General features: G+C 43.3%; 1 long non-coding RNA gene across 8 annotated transcripts in view; it reads right to left on the bottom strand.

The window, feature by feature from the left end:
• LOC126505954 (uncharacterized) overlaps nt 1-15,955 on the bottom strand; it is a 48,707-nt gene that overhangs the window by 871 nt on the left and 31,881 nt on the right. For all 8 annotated transcript variants that reach the window (XR_007593021.1, XR_007593022.1, XR_007593024.1 and 5 more), the window contains 2 exons: nt 10,188-10,310; nt 5,467-5,606 (listed from right to left, as the gene is read on the bottom strand). This is a non-coding gene — a long non-coding RNA (uncharacterized lncRNA). The remainder of the gene's footprint in view (nt 1-5,466; nt 5,607-10,187; nt 10,311-15,955) is intronic.

Here is a 15,955-nt window from a genome sequence, read left to right as displayed (position 1 = left end):
GACACTGTGGTCTGGAGACCTGCCTGGCTCCGAATGGGAGTGACTCACACAATGGCGGCCAAGCTGCTGATAAAGGCTGGAGGCTAAAGGACACCCAGAAACTGGACCATCAATTTTCCTCCATCTTCTGCGTGGAGGGGAGTCTGCGCCATCAATACTTCCTGCAGAGGGTGTGCTGGAGTGTTGTGCTCCCATAAACCTCCGTGGCCCCTGCCAATGGACTCACGTACAAGAACACAGAATTCTGGATGAACACAGACCTCGGTAGAGGAACGAAGCAGCCATCTCGGGAACCGCAACCATGATGCTAAAAGGACTCTCTGCAGGGTTGGCCGGCTACGCTAGCAACAGGCAAATCTGTGTCACTTCAGGTCAAGGAGAAAGCCCTGCAGCCCGAAATAGCTGCCCTCTCCAGCTGCCAGAGCATCTAAAATTATACCATTGAAGATTTATTTCTTTGCACATCTCACCTTGGTTAGGGGCAGATCTGGGAAGGGACCCATGAAACGTCCTCACATGAAGGTGCAAAGGGCTTGACAGCCCCTCCGAGTTATTCAGGGCCCGGGAAAGGAGGGAAGTGTTGAAAGACCAGGAACCAGGCAGAGGAAGTGCCAGTGAGGGACAGCAAAAGGCAACGTCTCCTATTTCAGATTTTCACCCAGAAGGAGCCTGGCCAGCAGCTACATCCTAAAACGAAGGCCCAAGCCATTTGCCAGTAAATTCGAACCATGCGTGTAAATAATCCTAATAATTTATTGAGATGCTTTTTAAAATACATGGTTATGCAGGGATGTGCATGACTCTACTTCAAATTGTCTCAGTGTGTGTGGGGGGGGGGGGTATAGTAAGGATCAATTAAAAATAATCCGAGAGGCTACATAAGAAAATGGTATGTGCTCCCCATACTGGAATGCAGTGGCGGGCAAGGTGAAAACAGGTAATTGGGTCAAAGTCTGGTTTCTAGGGAAGTGTTTGCTTGGAAATCCAGGCAAGGATTCTGCCTTTATATGTATAAGTTTGGATAACTTGACCCCGGAAGATTAAGCAGTAAACAATCCCTATTTGAAATCTCCCTCCAGTCTGCTTTATCAACAAGTAAGAAACCCTTAGGAAGTAGAAAAGGATCTCAGGAAGATGAGTCCACCAGGCTGTAAGCTGGTTCTAAGGGAGGCAATGGCCAGGATGGTGGATTTTCAGTAGAGGAAGGAATAGAATAAGGAACTGGGGAAACAAGGAAGGGAGAAAAGGAAGAACGAAAGACCCCATAGTTGCTGCTGCTGTGGGTGTGGCTAATGGCACAGGCCTGCAGTCAGTTCTGAGTAAGAACCGCCAATTGTGACAATAACCAGATCCTGGAGGAACAGGATATAGCTTAGTTGGGAAAAGTTGGGAATGTGTATGCCCAGAAGGCACCGAGTCCTGGGTTCAAGCCCCATCGCTGCAGAAATAAACGTGGTGGTACACACCTATAATCCCAGTACGGGAGGAACAGATTCCTGGGGATCAGAAGTTCAAGGTCATCCCCTGCTATTTTAGCGAAATCTGAGGCCAGTATGGACCATACAAGACAGTATCAAGAAACAAAATTAAAAAAAAAAAAAACCCAAAGTTCTACAGAATTTGTGCCATTTGGCAGTATATTAAGAACTTCCAGATAATAGCACCTAAGGAAGAAGAAAACTTTCTATTTTTGGTGAAGAATCCTTTGGGTGAGAGCAGTCAGGTGACCTGCCCAAGGTCACCCTGCTGCCTAGACAAAGCACCACCAGGTATCCCTGGACTCTCACTGGCTAAATCTCCTAATTCATCTACCCCAACACCAACATTGGAGAATTGTTCTTCCCAGGTCTAGTGGGTCCCTCCCTAGGAGATCTTTGTCACTAAGATGACCTTTCTTACCCTTGATTCATGCGCATACTCAACAAATAATAAAGACAGAGCTACCTCTGGGCACTAACTCCTCTTCACGAGATACCACACAAATGACTCACAGGTGGTTGTGCCCAGCTACCCCCTTCTGCAGAGAAAACACTTCCTCACCCAGGTACCGTGTGATCTCACGATGCTCAGGTCCCTTCTACTGCATGATGAGGAACGTGAAATAATTTATGCATATGCTTGCATGCACGTTAATCATTTGTAGATCACTTGTGATACTTAATACAATGTAAATGCCCTGTAAATAATTAGGGTGCTACAGATTTTAGAGAAAGACACGGCAAGAAATCGGGGCTGGTTGTGGGGATGAGGGTCAGGTCCTGCTGAACAATGGCCTAGTCTTATTCCAAGCTGCTCTCCAAAATTGAAACAGTTCCTACACAAATAGGTACTGGGTAAATATTTATCTAATAAATCACATCGAGTATCAAGGAAAGCGTTTGGGCCAGTGCCTGCTATGTGTCCCGAGTAGCATAAAACCATTTAGTCAAATCACCTCACTTACTATTATAAGTGGAAAAAAAAAAAGAAAATAGTGAGAGGACACAAGGTTTTGCTAATAATTATGAAAGTTCTTGGGGAGAAGTAAAGCTTTGTCTTTGTCCTGTGTCACTTAAGGCAAGAGCTCCGGCCAAGTCGCGATGTTAAAAGGCAACAAATTTAAAACGAGTGAAGGAAATATTTTTAAAGCAGCGTATAATGCACCTTCGGAATTCACTGCCGCAGGATATCATTGAGGAAAATAGTCTAGCAAGAGTCAAGAAAGAATTAGACGTTTATATGAACGGGAATAATATTGGCAGTTACACTAACTAGGTTAAAAAGTTACAAGGCATGTCCGTCCTGGGCTCCGGGGCATAACTGTGCACCAGCTGAAGTGGGGAAGGAATTTCCCCTGTTGGTGCAGCATTGGGTAATTGACCAGATGCATGAATGCTCATATTTTTGCCGTCTTCTGTAATAGAGGCAGAGAGCCCTGCTGAGGGGGAGGATTTTGGGGTAGACGACGACAGCCAGGTGACCTCTAAAAACGACATAGAAAGAACACTCAGAGTCTTTAGGGATCTGCACCTGAGTTGTTTTTTTTTTTTTTTCAATTTCAGAAAGTGGAAATAGTAAAAATAATTTCCGTCTTCCAGATGATGAAATTATTTCGCGAGATGAAGTCATGGGGTGGCTATAATCTCATTAGCGGCATGAGTAGAAAGCCAGGAGGCTGGCAGCATGCTTCCAAAACCTTGTGCCTCAGAACCCTCAGACAGCCTCACACGTGGGCATCCGCCCCGTTTTTATGTCATTTAAAACTTGTATGTCTTACACATGTGCACCTGTGACGTAGGCACTGGGCAAAGCTACTTTTCTGAAGGTGTGCCAAGAAGAGCAAGTCTTAATACCGTCCACGCACCCTGACAAACGTTTGTCTGTCAGTGTTCCATTCCGCCACCAGGCGCAACCTCTGATCATTCTGTCACTCTCCCGCTGAAAACCTGACGGCAGGATTTCACAACGCATCGGAATCCGAGGGTCCACCTAAACACCGCACTGTACTAAACAAAATACTGAAGGGCCAGAGAGGTAGCGCGCCAGGTACAGGTGTTTGCCACCAGGCCTGATGATCAGAGTTTGACCCCGTGGACCCACGGGATTGAACTGACTCCTGAAAGTTGTCCTTTGACTACCGCGTGACACTTTAGCACGTGTGTGTGTCTCTGCGTGTGTGTGCGTGTGTGTGGGAGTGTGACACATAAATAAATAGGGCTTAAAAGCATGCTGTATTTAAAAATACTGAAACTGTATCATTTATTCCTTTACAGCCTTCAGTCTTCAAAGAGTAAAATGCATTCTGTCGGAACTGTCTATGCTTAAAGCATTAGGAAAAGGGCCCCACTAAACTGTCTCTGTCTTTTTCTGCCTCTCTCTCTCTCTCTCTCTCTCTCTCTCTCTCTCTCTCTCACACACACACACACACACACACACACACACACACCAGAAACTTGCTGCTGGCAAAACTGAAAGGGAATTTCAACTGAAAAACCCCCAAACCAAACCATCAATGAATCTTAAAGTAAATATATACACCAAAGATGTTGTTGATGTATGTGTTTCTCTGGGGACCAGGGCCACAAATTCCATTCATGTTTTCAGATATGTTCTCACACAGAGTCAATTTGAAAAACCACTGTTCTAGGCCCCCGTCCAAAAGAAAAGTCTCAAACGGATCTAGATGCTGTCTCTACGGAGACCTTCGGACCTGCCATGTAAGACTTGTTTCTTTGGGCCTCCCTTTAACTGGCAGATTATCAATTAGAATCTGCGAGCTGAAGAGTGTTCACATAGTGCCTACATCTCACCCAGAGGAAAGGCTTTAAACACTGAAGCCTTGCTGCTCATAGCTGCTGGACGTTTTGTTAATTAGTTACAGATAAGCCCTTACAAGTTGGCTTGTTTTCCCTGGATATGAGCTTTCCTGTTTACTTTTTCATGGGATTATTACATAATCTTACTGTTATAAGATTATAGGCAGCCTCAAAATCATTTTTTAAAGATTCAAGAGCTGGGGGGTGTAGCTCAAGTTTATGAATTGCTTGTCTAGCATGCGTAAACTCCTGGGTTCATTCGCCACCCTTGGTAGATTAAACATGGCAGTACGCTCGTGCAACCCTGGTACTCAGTGGTGGAGGCGTGAGAATCCAAAGGTTAGGTAGTCCTTGGCTACATACTGTTTGAGGCCAGAGCAATACATACACACACACACAGAGCGTGAGAGAGAGAGAGCAAGACACAGAGAGTGAGAGAGAGAGAGAGAGAGAGAGAGAGAGAGAGAGAGAGAGAGAGAGAGAGAGAGAGAGAGAGAGAGAGAGAGCGCAAGACACTGAGAGACAGAGAGGAGGAAGGGATGTATTTGTTTGTTAGTGCTGTTCTTGGGTTTTGCCAATGGTCCCTACAACAGCAATATGGGCACATCCCTGTCACTACTCTTCAGTAAGCAGTGAGAATTAAAATTGATAAGCAAGAGGGGGATAAAAATGTCAAAGAAAAAAAGGAAGAAGAAAGCAAATACATAGACTTTTTTTTTTAAGTGCATGTTGGCTTCTGTGTGTTTTCCGTCTATGGCAACGAGCATGTACATTGCTCAGATTTCTCTTCTCACACCCTAAGCCATGTTCCTTCCTGGAGCTGTCTCACAATACCCCTCTCAGAAACAGCTCAGGAGTTGCGGGGAGGTTGGCTCAGTGCGTAAGAATGCCAGCTGAGCAAGCAGGAGGTCCTCAGTTCGGATCCCAGGCATGGCTTTTGCAGCCTGTAATCCTTGCCCAGGGCTGGGGGTGGAAGGGGCAGAAAGATGGCTGCAGCTTTAGAAGGAGGGTATAGAAGAGAAAACCTGACAACTACTTTCCCTGGCCTCTGGCTGAAGGGTATTCTATCCTCCCCCTTCTCTCCTTCTCCCTCCCTCCCCCTCCCTCTCCACCATCGCTTTGTTTCTTTCCATCTCCCTCCCTCCTTCCCCCTTTCCATAAAGTTGCTAACCTTATCCATTCTGGCAGAATGACGTCAGAGAAGGGAAGGGCCGCCTCCTAGCCTCCAATCAGAAGAGCAGTCTTCCCCTGGTAAGTCTGTTAAGTCCACTGTTAGCCAACAACATGAAGGTGGAGCAAACAGCGCCGGTCCTAGGAGAAATGGAACCGGGTGAGACCAACACACAAATATTTTCCTGGGAGGTGTAAGAGGCACAGCCCTTATGTGACCACAAGCCGCAGAGGGTGAAACCCGATGAGGCCTATCACCTGAGCTCCGAAGGGATAATCTGGAGAAGCGGTTGCTTTGTGCAGTTTTTCAAGGGCCGTCATTAATACCCGGCTTTGCGGGAAGGCATCAGAGAAAGAAGAGAAAGCAAAAGCACTTTGGTCTTTGGTGCTGAATTTATTGCCTGGAAAAGGAGGAAAGCTGGAGCGTGCAGAAGCAGAAATCTTCCGACATCTGAAAATCAAATAAATGGTGTCTCCCTCCTCTGTCCACCACTACCCTGCTACAGTGAGGCCTGAACGCTCACACAAAGTTGGTGCAAGGCGTTGTTCTAGATGAAGCCCAGCCTTCCTGCTCATGGACGGACAACTCTGATTAGAGGCTCTTCCAGGTTGATATGGGTGACATAGTTCATTCGGTGGCTCCTTTAGGTCCATCACCATGAAGGACTTGCAGAAAGGTCCTAAGTCCTAATTAGGTTTTTGTAGATGACGTGGTAAAGTCCCAGAATCAGGAGGCTGGCTAAGAGCTTGTGAGAATTAGGTGCTCCGGCATGGAATTCTGTCCTGGCTCCACTGATCTCTTTATACCTACCAAAAAGTATGTCTGGAAGCACTGAACTTGGTCGTGGTGGAAGGAAAAAGGATGCCCATGCTTTGCTATCTAGGTAACCCTGTGCAAATGCCCAGGCTCTCTATCCCTCTGCACCCGATCCATTAGCTAGAGATAGCAGTACCTACCTACCACACTTGTGCTGAGAGAAACCCAAGGTCCCCTCGCAGGAGATGCTGTGTCTATCTATATGTGTATGCATTTACATATTTATCTGTACTGCGCCTTTCTTGAGATCGATTTCTCCTCTCCATCTTCATAGCTCACACGGCGATTTTTGAAAAAAGTCCATCAAGAAAGGAAGGAAAGATACATATTTTCCTCTCTAACAAGTAAAAGCAATTAGACGTCAAATATTAACTGTTCCTGGGAGTGAATTTTTTTTTAATGGGTTAAAGGCTCGGCCATTATAGACCTCCAATATGTAATTTCTAAGAAAGGACCAGGTAATATATTTTTTTTAATTAAGTGGGAGATAAAATGGTAGAGCGATGTTTCCCTTCAGAAGGCACTTTTTTTTTTTTATCCATTTCCAGTGGTTTCCAATGGCATCATGCCTTTTAAGGGGACCAATTTGTTTAACATCACTTTATTTTTCAACCTTCACATGTGAGAAGCATTGATTTATGATTCTGCTGATTAAAGCAATGGTGTCTGAAGCAATAATGATTTCAATTAGGGAACTTCCACCAGTGTGCACTATGCTGACTTCCCTCTCCCTTCCCACCGCAGTTCCGTCACTAAAGACGTGGGGCCCTGAGTAGATGATGGAATTTTGAAAAGCCACCAGACTAATTTAATATCAGAAAGGAATGTACAGGCAGATGGACTGATGTTCCATTTTGGATTATGGGGATGTATTGTATTTTAATATGCTCTGACAAACTCTCCAACAGCTCCCCAGTGAGCCCCTACCTGATATCATTAGGGTTATTTAGTGCTGGGAGCCTGCTCAATCCCCACTGGAGCCACAGGGAACTCAGAGGAATGAGCACACTCCGTTCCCGCCACGTCTAGGGTCGTGCTTTCTCTTTATGCTGGGCTGGAAGAGATGCTTAAGCTCGTGTTTAGATTTTGAGCTTGTTGAGGTCAACAGAACACACCCGACACTGTCTTCTAATCCTGAGGGCCCCCATTACTTGGTGTTTCCCTACTCTAAAAAATTAATTTAATAAATTAATATTTTAAATATTGAAAAATTAACTTTGAAGAAAGACTAGTTTCTTCTGGCTTAAAGTGACAGTGGCTTCTGCCCATCAGGATGGAATCTTGTTGTTCTGGGCTTTTGATGCCAGAGAACATCATGGTGGGAAGATGTGGCAGAGGAAAAACACACAAACGGCACCCAAAACAGAGAGATACGGGGTCCGAGTATCCTCTTCCAAGGCAAGCCTCTAAATGACCTACCTTCCTTCTGGTACATTCCACCTCTTAACTGTCCCATGACGTCGCGAAAACTACATCAGCTGAAGGACAAACCCTCTACAACACGGGCCTTTGGAAGACACTCCAGTTTCAAACAGTAGCACAGCGTGGTCCCATAGACGAGGCAGGTAAGTAAGACCCTGACGCCAGTCTGGAGCTATGAGGTTTCACATGTTTTGGATTATTTTGTAGACCACCTTATAGAACCTGGAGTCAAAGTGGTGATCACGGGCAGAGCCACATCTTGTCCAGGACCAGTCAGGCAGACCTTCTGCCTTCTATCTAAGCCTAAACCCCAGGGCAGGAAGGCCCTCAAAGATGGAGTTGGGGAGATCATCTCTTTGTTATTCTCCACACATTTGTTCAGTGTATGACAAGAAGCAAATCTGCTTTTACTGCATCTCACTACTAAATTGATTGTCTCTCTAATCGGCCTATTGAGGACAAATAGTTGGTCTTGGTTTGTTAGGGTTCCTAGGACCTGGGATCTGACCTTAAGCCCTGAAATAAAAATATTTTTTAAAGGAAGATTCTCACTGTGTAGCCCAGACTAGCCTCAAACTATTAACCCAGGCTGTCCTCAACCTCCCAATCCTCCTGCCTCAGGCTTCCTTATGCTTAGGTTGCAGGCATGCACCATTATTCCTAGCTCACCTTTCTTTCACTCTTCCTAAAGGTGTCAACCAGTGAAGAAACATCACGTCTGCTAAGAGCAGCTACTCCTGTGTCCCTGGCCATTGTTATCACGGGTATCTGTGAATCACAGGGCCACACCTTTACACAGCTCGAACAGAACAAGAAATTCACAGTGTGATGTCAAGTTAAAGGTTCTCCGTTTCTCAGCATTAGCCTCACATCGGCCAAATGCAGCCTGGCCCTGGAGGGCTTCCTTATTGGTGCACAAATGGCCAGACCATCCAGTTATTGGAAGGATGTGCATAGCAAGACATCACACCCTCTTCTAACTGACAACTTGAAGCTGGAGCAAGAGCTCAGTAAGGATGAGACTTGCTCCCCAAGCCTGAGGGCCTGTAGCCCCAGGGCTGTGGGGGACAGAGAGGGAATGGATGGGGCTTGATGACTGTCAGCCTAGTCTCATGTTCAGAGAGAGACCCTGTCTCAAAGGATAGAGCATGAGTCCAGTGTCCTCTTTTGGCCTTTTCTCCTGTACATGCATATACCACACACACACACACACACACACACACACACACACTCTAACAAAGTATAATTAGTCTGCTGTTTAAAAAACAGTTAAGGATCTGTTACACACCAGGAAACAGGTGTTAGACATTGAGCATGTAAAATAAAATATGAAACCCATTTTTCACCTTCAAGGGGCTGGCATTCATATCTATATGAATTATGAACAATTTCAGGATTCAAAAAATTAGAAAGAAATGCCACCTAACATTGAAGTGCACTCTATCACATTTATTTTTAGGTAAGAACCTCCTTTGTTACCCTTCAAGTAAATTAGTTTGTTCCTATGCTCTGATTTGAAACTCCATTTTAATTTGAGAACTGGTCCTATGACTTCAAAGTCTGTGTAGGACATGCTTCCCCACTAATGTCTCCAACAACGATTGGGAAGTAAAATTCCAGTTGGACCATGATAGCTTTTCTTCATTAAATCAATGCTACAGATTTCTTAATTAGGTACTGATATTACTAGGTGTCCCCATGTTTTAAGCCTAGTTCTTAATCTCAGTGATTCTATGCTGCAATAGTTTTTATGAGAGCTGTCCAGCCAATGCTGTACCCATTAAGTTTTCTAGAAAATCATTTTTTTTTAGACAAGGTTTCTCTGTAGCTTTGGTGCCTGTCCTGAAACTAGCTCTTGTAGACCAGGCTGGCCTCAAACTTACAGAGATCCGCCTGCCTCTGCCTCCCAAGTGCTGGGATTAAAGGTGTGCGCCACCACTGCCCGGCTGGGAAATCATTTTAATATTTTTTTTCAACTGAAGGAAGAGAAATCCCAAGACACAACTCCAAGCATTCAAGGTCTATCCACTGAGTTTGTAGCTTAGCATTTGAAGTAATATATCCAAAATTGCTTCTTGAAAGAAAATGTATCACAGTTAAGCTTCCCTCTCGTTGAACTTGGATTGTTTCTCCAACTCTTCCTTGGAATATTTGAAAGGACTTCCTTTTTGTTTCATATGTGCTTCCTTTTCTCCCTTACAAATCTTTCTTTCCCTCCTCAAACATCACCACCACGTACAGAAGTTGGAAAGAGCCACTCTGGGTGGCATGCTCTGCTGGGCACATTTGAACACAAACTTTCATTCACCGTCTCCCTTAACAACAGTCAATGGCCAAAGGTCGAATTTCCCTACTCACAGAACATTCCAGCCACACTTTGGCATGTATCTCCTCATCCTTCCTCTTCCTTCTACCTATCCCCATAGCAACCTTGAGACCTTCCCCCCAGGGACGTTCATTCAGGCATCAGTTCTATAATCTACCTGCTCTGGATGCTGGAGACTGTAGAGCATCTGAATCTCTTGAGTTGATTTATCTGCTGATCATTTTCCTGAGATCACGGGCCTCCTTAGAAGTAAGTTTCTTTGGCAAATCTTCTCCAGGGCCTTCATGTGAATAAAGAAAAAAAAAAGATTGAGAGAGGACTAACTTGCCAAGTTCTACAGCTCTTCCCTGTGATTTGTGGTACCTTGGTCCCTCTTTTGCTCTTGTAGACATTACTTACAACAGTTCTTATCTTGGTTTGCTTTTTATTGCTATGATAAAACACCATGACCAAAAGCAACCTTGGGATGAAAACTTTTACTTGTTTCTCATGTCCTAGTCACAACCCATCACTGAGAGAAACCTAAACAGGAACTCAGGGCAGGAACCTAGAGGCAGGAACTGAAGCAGAGGTCACTGAGGGGTACTGTTTACTGACTTGCTGCTTTACCAGCAGGTTTGGGCATAGACCAAGAATGTGTCTGGTATCTCTGAAGGTCATTAGAGCACACTGATTGCCCTGAGATTGCAGTTAAAGACAACTGAGGCACCATATGAGTGACGGAAGTTGAACCTGGGTCTTCTGCAAGGGCAACAATTCACTAAACAGACAGAGCATCTCTCCAGCCCCTCAGCTTCCATTTTTATACAGCCTGGGACCATTTGCCTAGAGGTGCCAACTCTGACAGTTGAGCTGGGCCCTCTCATATCAATCATTAATCAAAAAAATGCTCTACAGACTTGTCTACAAGGCCATATGATGGAAGCATTTTTCCAATTAATGTTCATTCTTCACACATTGACCCTAGTTCGTGTCAAGTTAACAAATATGTAATCAGCATGATTTTTAAATTAGAATTTACTTCGGCTTTATCTTCAACCCAGGTTTACTTCATGTTAGATCACTATAACTCAAAATCTAGAGTCTGTACTGCTCCAAAGCTCAAACCTTTCTGAGCACTGACATGATGCCACAAGTGGAAAATGCTACGCTTAATTTCATGTGACAAGTCACAAACAAAATGCAGCTGCAGTAAATATTTATTGCAAAGTATACAGAAAACAAAGATCCCCTTTAGATTTGAGCCCCAACCCCAAAGCAGCTCATTATGTGTGCACAAATGTTCTAAAATAAAAATAAAACATGGAACAGTTTTAGAACCCAGCAGATCACATAAAGACTGCTCGACCACTCTAAAGACTTAATGAAAGCTTGTTTTGTGTGAATGCCTAACCATCTGCAGGGACTAAACAATGAGCAAGTAGCATCTGATATAGATCCCATCACCTGTCAAAAGTTCTTTCCCACGGACCACTACACAGAGCAATCGCAGCCAGATGTACTCATTTGAGCTCCTTGTCATCAGGAGAGTCAGTCCCACTAGCTCCCATATTGGGTAGACCTAGAACCCATGGCATTAACTTCAGAGATGACTTATTTAATTCAGGATTCAAGTAATGGGAGGGCCTGATCTCCTGCTTACAGGACAAATATTTCCTGAGCTCTCCTTCAGACAAGTTCATGGTCACTGTGGTCTTTGTTGATGCCCCGTTTACAATTGAGGACTAGCCCTGTAAATACCAAAACTCACCCAGGGTACCTTCCCATGAAGACTTCTAACAGCAGTGGACACTGATGTCCTGAGCCCCAGAAATAAGACACATGTGCATGTGGTTGAGTGACTTCAAGGAACTGATGCACTGACGTCACTGCAACCATTAGGGTTTGCAATTGAGCTGTCATGCGACTAGAATGTTCAGGTTTACCACAGATGTATATTTAGAATAATAGCTATAGTCTATCTGCATTTTCAATACCCTAGTAGACCAATGGCGCTCAATAATCTGAGCTGAAGCTATAAGTGGTAACCAAACCCGTTAAAGAAGAGGGTAGGCTTTTTTTTGGTGGGGGGCGGGGAGTGTTTTTTTAATGTGGTCTTCCAGGAAGCTGCCTCTGGACATAAATACAGAAAATTAACACAATAAGTAAAGCATTACACAACAGCTATTAACTGATTACACTAATAAAAACCAAATGGGGACCTCCAGTCTACCCCTCTGGGAAAAGAGGACAGATAAAATAAACAAGGTAAAATACATATAAGTAAAAGATAATTGATTTTAAACCATCATAATGCGGTTACCTCCTGCCATGTTTTAAAAAATATACAGATCTCAGTCTGTGTGGGGAAAGATAGAAGAAAGTTGTGAGTATCCTTTCTCTTTAATATCCAAGTTTCGTACTACTACAGATGTTTTCCTGGGCTGGCAAATTGGTGAGATTAAGGAGTCTTGACAAGTTTCTTAAACGACAGGCACATGAGCACAGTGGTTTAATATACAACATTTCCTGAGAAAAGCAGAGTCTCCTCACGCAAAAGGATTGTTCCAACAGTGTGCGATTGCAAGTCAGGTTCAAGGAAAACCAATAGGCAGAAGAGGAGAAGGAAAACTAACAGTTCCCCCTGTGCTGGGCAGAAGTTTAAGTCCATCCCCACTACATCTCTTTCTGTTGCCTAAGTCCTAAAACTCTTAAGTATATATGTGGGATTGGCTCTAGGGAGAGAAGGGTCTTTATTTTCCATTTGTTTTCTTACATAGTATCCACATGCCGCCTTCCAATCTGATAGTCAGGATAGCAACTACATTACTACATGTGTCAAACTAAACGCTTAGTGCGAGTTGTCGCTAATTCTTGCATTGTCTCACAATTTGTAGGTGAAGACATGCAGGCAGAGGGTGACAATGTGACAGGCTCAAGGCCTCACCATCATTAACCCTAGCCTACTCCAGAGGCATCTGCCAGTCTGCCTCAACAAAGGTACCCCAAACTTCATCAGAGATTGTTGGTGTAGAAGTCTATTACTGTTCCCCCTCAGTCTCTTCTCACGTATTGTTTTAACCAGGCTAAACCCTATGGAACCAATTCTTTTCGCATGGCATATGCAGAACTCCGCGTTATTTTTACTTCCCACTGGCAAAAAGTCAGCAAATTCAAATGAAATGATAATTTCTATGTGAGAAAATAGTTTAGCATTTCCTTAAAAATGTGAAAAATATAAAAATCTTATGCAAGACACTAACTTTTCAGCTGGCAGAAAATAGCCTGGTGGTTTCACATGAAATAAAACAAGGGCGGCTCAGATCTTCACTGCCTGGGAATTAAAGGGGAGCTCTACTGCCAGGGAACAATGGGTAGTTGGGCATGAAAAGAAGAATCAATGATACATGCAGGAGGTGTCTGCATGCACAGAGAACGCTCAAGCATAGAAAGGGTCACACTTATTCAATATTTGGAAAAATGGCCCAGGAGGCATCTAACGTGACAGCCAACAAACAGAAGGCTCAGGAAGGGAGATTTACAGTGAAGTAGAGGACAGGAGGGGACCCAAACACAAGAGCTGACCAAAAGCATGATGTGTTGGGGTCTGCATTCTTGCTAGCAAAGTCTTAGAGACGCTTCCAGTGAGTAATACTTTAAATAACATGGAGGTTCTTGCCTTAAAGTAAAATAGAAAAGAAATATAGAAATTACATTTTCAGGCAATCTGGGGCACAGAAAAATTCTTGTCTATGAGTCATGATATCATCCATCTAGATAACTCAAAAAGAACCAAAATTAGCTAATTATTTGAGTAAGAAACCAGTCAAACTGCAAATATGACAGAAAAGAATGTATAAACAAATAACCTTTTCCAGAAAACAGTAAGAAAATATCTTAGAAAAATTGCATGCAGAAAAGCACTGAATGTGAGGCTATAGAAGAAGAAAAGGAAGGGGAAGAGGAAGGAGAGGGAGAAAGAGAGGAAGAGGAAGAAGTAGAAGGAGAAGGAGAGGAAGAGGAAGAAGAGGAAAAAAGAAGAGGAAGAGGGAGGAGGAGGAGGAGAGAAGAAGAAGAAGAAGAAGAAGAAGAAGAAGAAGAAGAAGAAGAAGAAAAAGAAGAAGAAAAAGCAGCTCCAAATGTAAAGAATCATATAAAAAGATAAATGAGAATGCATGAGGTAACTCAAAATTAGAAACTTTAGATTCCCAACATTAATTAATACAAGTGTGTATACTCTCATGTTTTAAATTTAGGAATGTCTGTTTTGTTTATTTGGTTTTTTTTTTTTTTTTTTTTTTTTTTTTTGAGACAGGGTTTCTCTGTGTAGCCCTGGCTGTCTTGGAACCAGCTCTGCAGACCAGGTTGGACTTGAACTCAAGAGGTCCACCTGCCTCTGCCTCCTAAGTGCTGGGCTTAAAGAAATGCACCCCCATCACCTGGAGAACTCAGTGAGGTGTAAGAGTTTCTGCTCATTGAGGGAAAGCTTACCAGATATGGAAAATACTTAAAATGATGAAAAGGGGGGGGATTGGGGCAAAGTGAAGAAGAAAAGATAAAGAAATAAAATACAGAGAAACAGAAAGAAGGTCACTATCATAAAGCTCTTAGATCAGAATTGAGAAATAGTTTTATTAAGTGAATTCTCACTGCAAGGACCAAAACAGACTCCAGAGAACTGAGATACTTAAATGATCTCTAAGGTTACAAAAAAGAAGAAAAGGAAAAAAAAAAAAAAGAAATAGGGGGTCCATTATAAAAGCACTAGAAGAAAAAGCAGGTCTGCACGACCTCACCCTGCAACAAACAGCCTAGTCAGCCCCAACAGCAAAGACGAGAGAAGAACAGTTGACATCTGCATTCACAAATGCACATAGACGTGTCAACAGCTAAAAAGCTTAGACAGAACAGTGTCCCAAATACTGGATAGTGAATGGGTTAATAAATTTAAGATTGAGTGGTTGAAATGATCAGTTGGTTAGTTTTTTGGGACCTGGAGCTGACTATCTGCCAGACTGGCCTTGAACCCTGAGCAACCTTCCTACCTCACCCTTCTGAGCACTGAGATTACGTATTAATGTCAGATATTAATAATAAATGCAATATTGCATTTTTTAAAATGTGCAGTTTAAAATCAGCAAATCACTCCATAGAACTGGCAAGCAAAAGTTAAGTAAATAATAATGTTTTAGTGCATAAAAATCACTACATACGTATAAAACAAGGCAGGTAACCAAGAAATATAAGAAAAGCTGGGCCTGGCAGTCCACAACTGTAACTCCAGCAATGCAAGACTGATGTAGGAGGGGTGCTTAAAGTTCAACGCTAGCCTCAGCTACCTACTGATTTCCAGCCCAACCTGGGTTACCACCACTATCTGGAGAATTCTGCATCCCCGTTAATAACTGTGAAATGATAAGAAGGCATACGACTTCAGAGAGCAATTCTGCAAATATTAAGAAAGGAAGAAAGAAACGGAGGGAAGGAGGAAGGAAGGAAAGAAGGAAGGAAGGAAGATAAACTTTCACCCAAGAGTCTCACTTGCAACAATGTATCCAGAAAAAAAATGGAAACACTTGAAATTTTACAAATGGCATGATAGGGCTGGGATGTAGCCTAGTGACAGAGTGCTTTCCTAACATCCATAAGTCCCTGCCCAGATCCAGTCCCAGCATCACAGTCAAATGGCATAACTGCCCAAAGAATTCTAGGACCTACCTGTAAGGATATAATAGCAGCATAAAACATGTTTAAATTCGTTTTAACAATATGGGCAAATATTTATTACAGCTTCCAAAAAGAAAAAGCATTTATAGATCAATGGACTATATAGTAGAGCCTCAATGATCTTATGTTTTAAAAACATTCAAATTTACTTTTATAAAAAGGAAACTAGATGTTGGTGGTGCACAGTGATACTCCTAGCATTTGGGAAGTGGAGGTTGG

The sequence above is a fragment of the Alexandromys fortis genome, unplaced genomic scaffold (genome assembly GCF_014885135.2).
Source record: "Alexandromys fortis isolate MF-2015 unplaced genomic scaffold, M_Fortis_MF-2015_v1.1 scaffold_67, whole genome shotgun sequence".
NCBI classification, from domain to species: Eukaryota; Metazoa; Chordata; class Mammalia; order Rodentia; family Cricetidae; genus Alexandromys; species Alexandromys fortis.
This window is presented reverse-complemented; position numbering and strand designations above follow the sequence as displayed.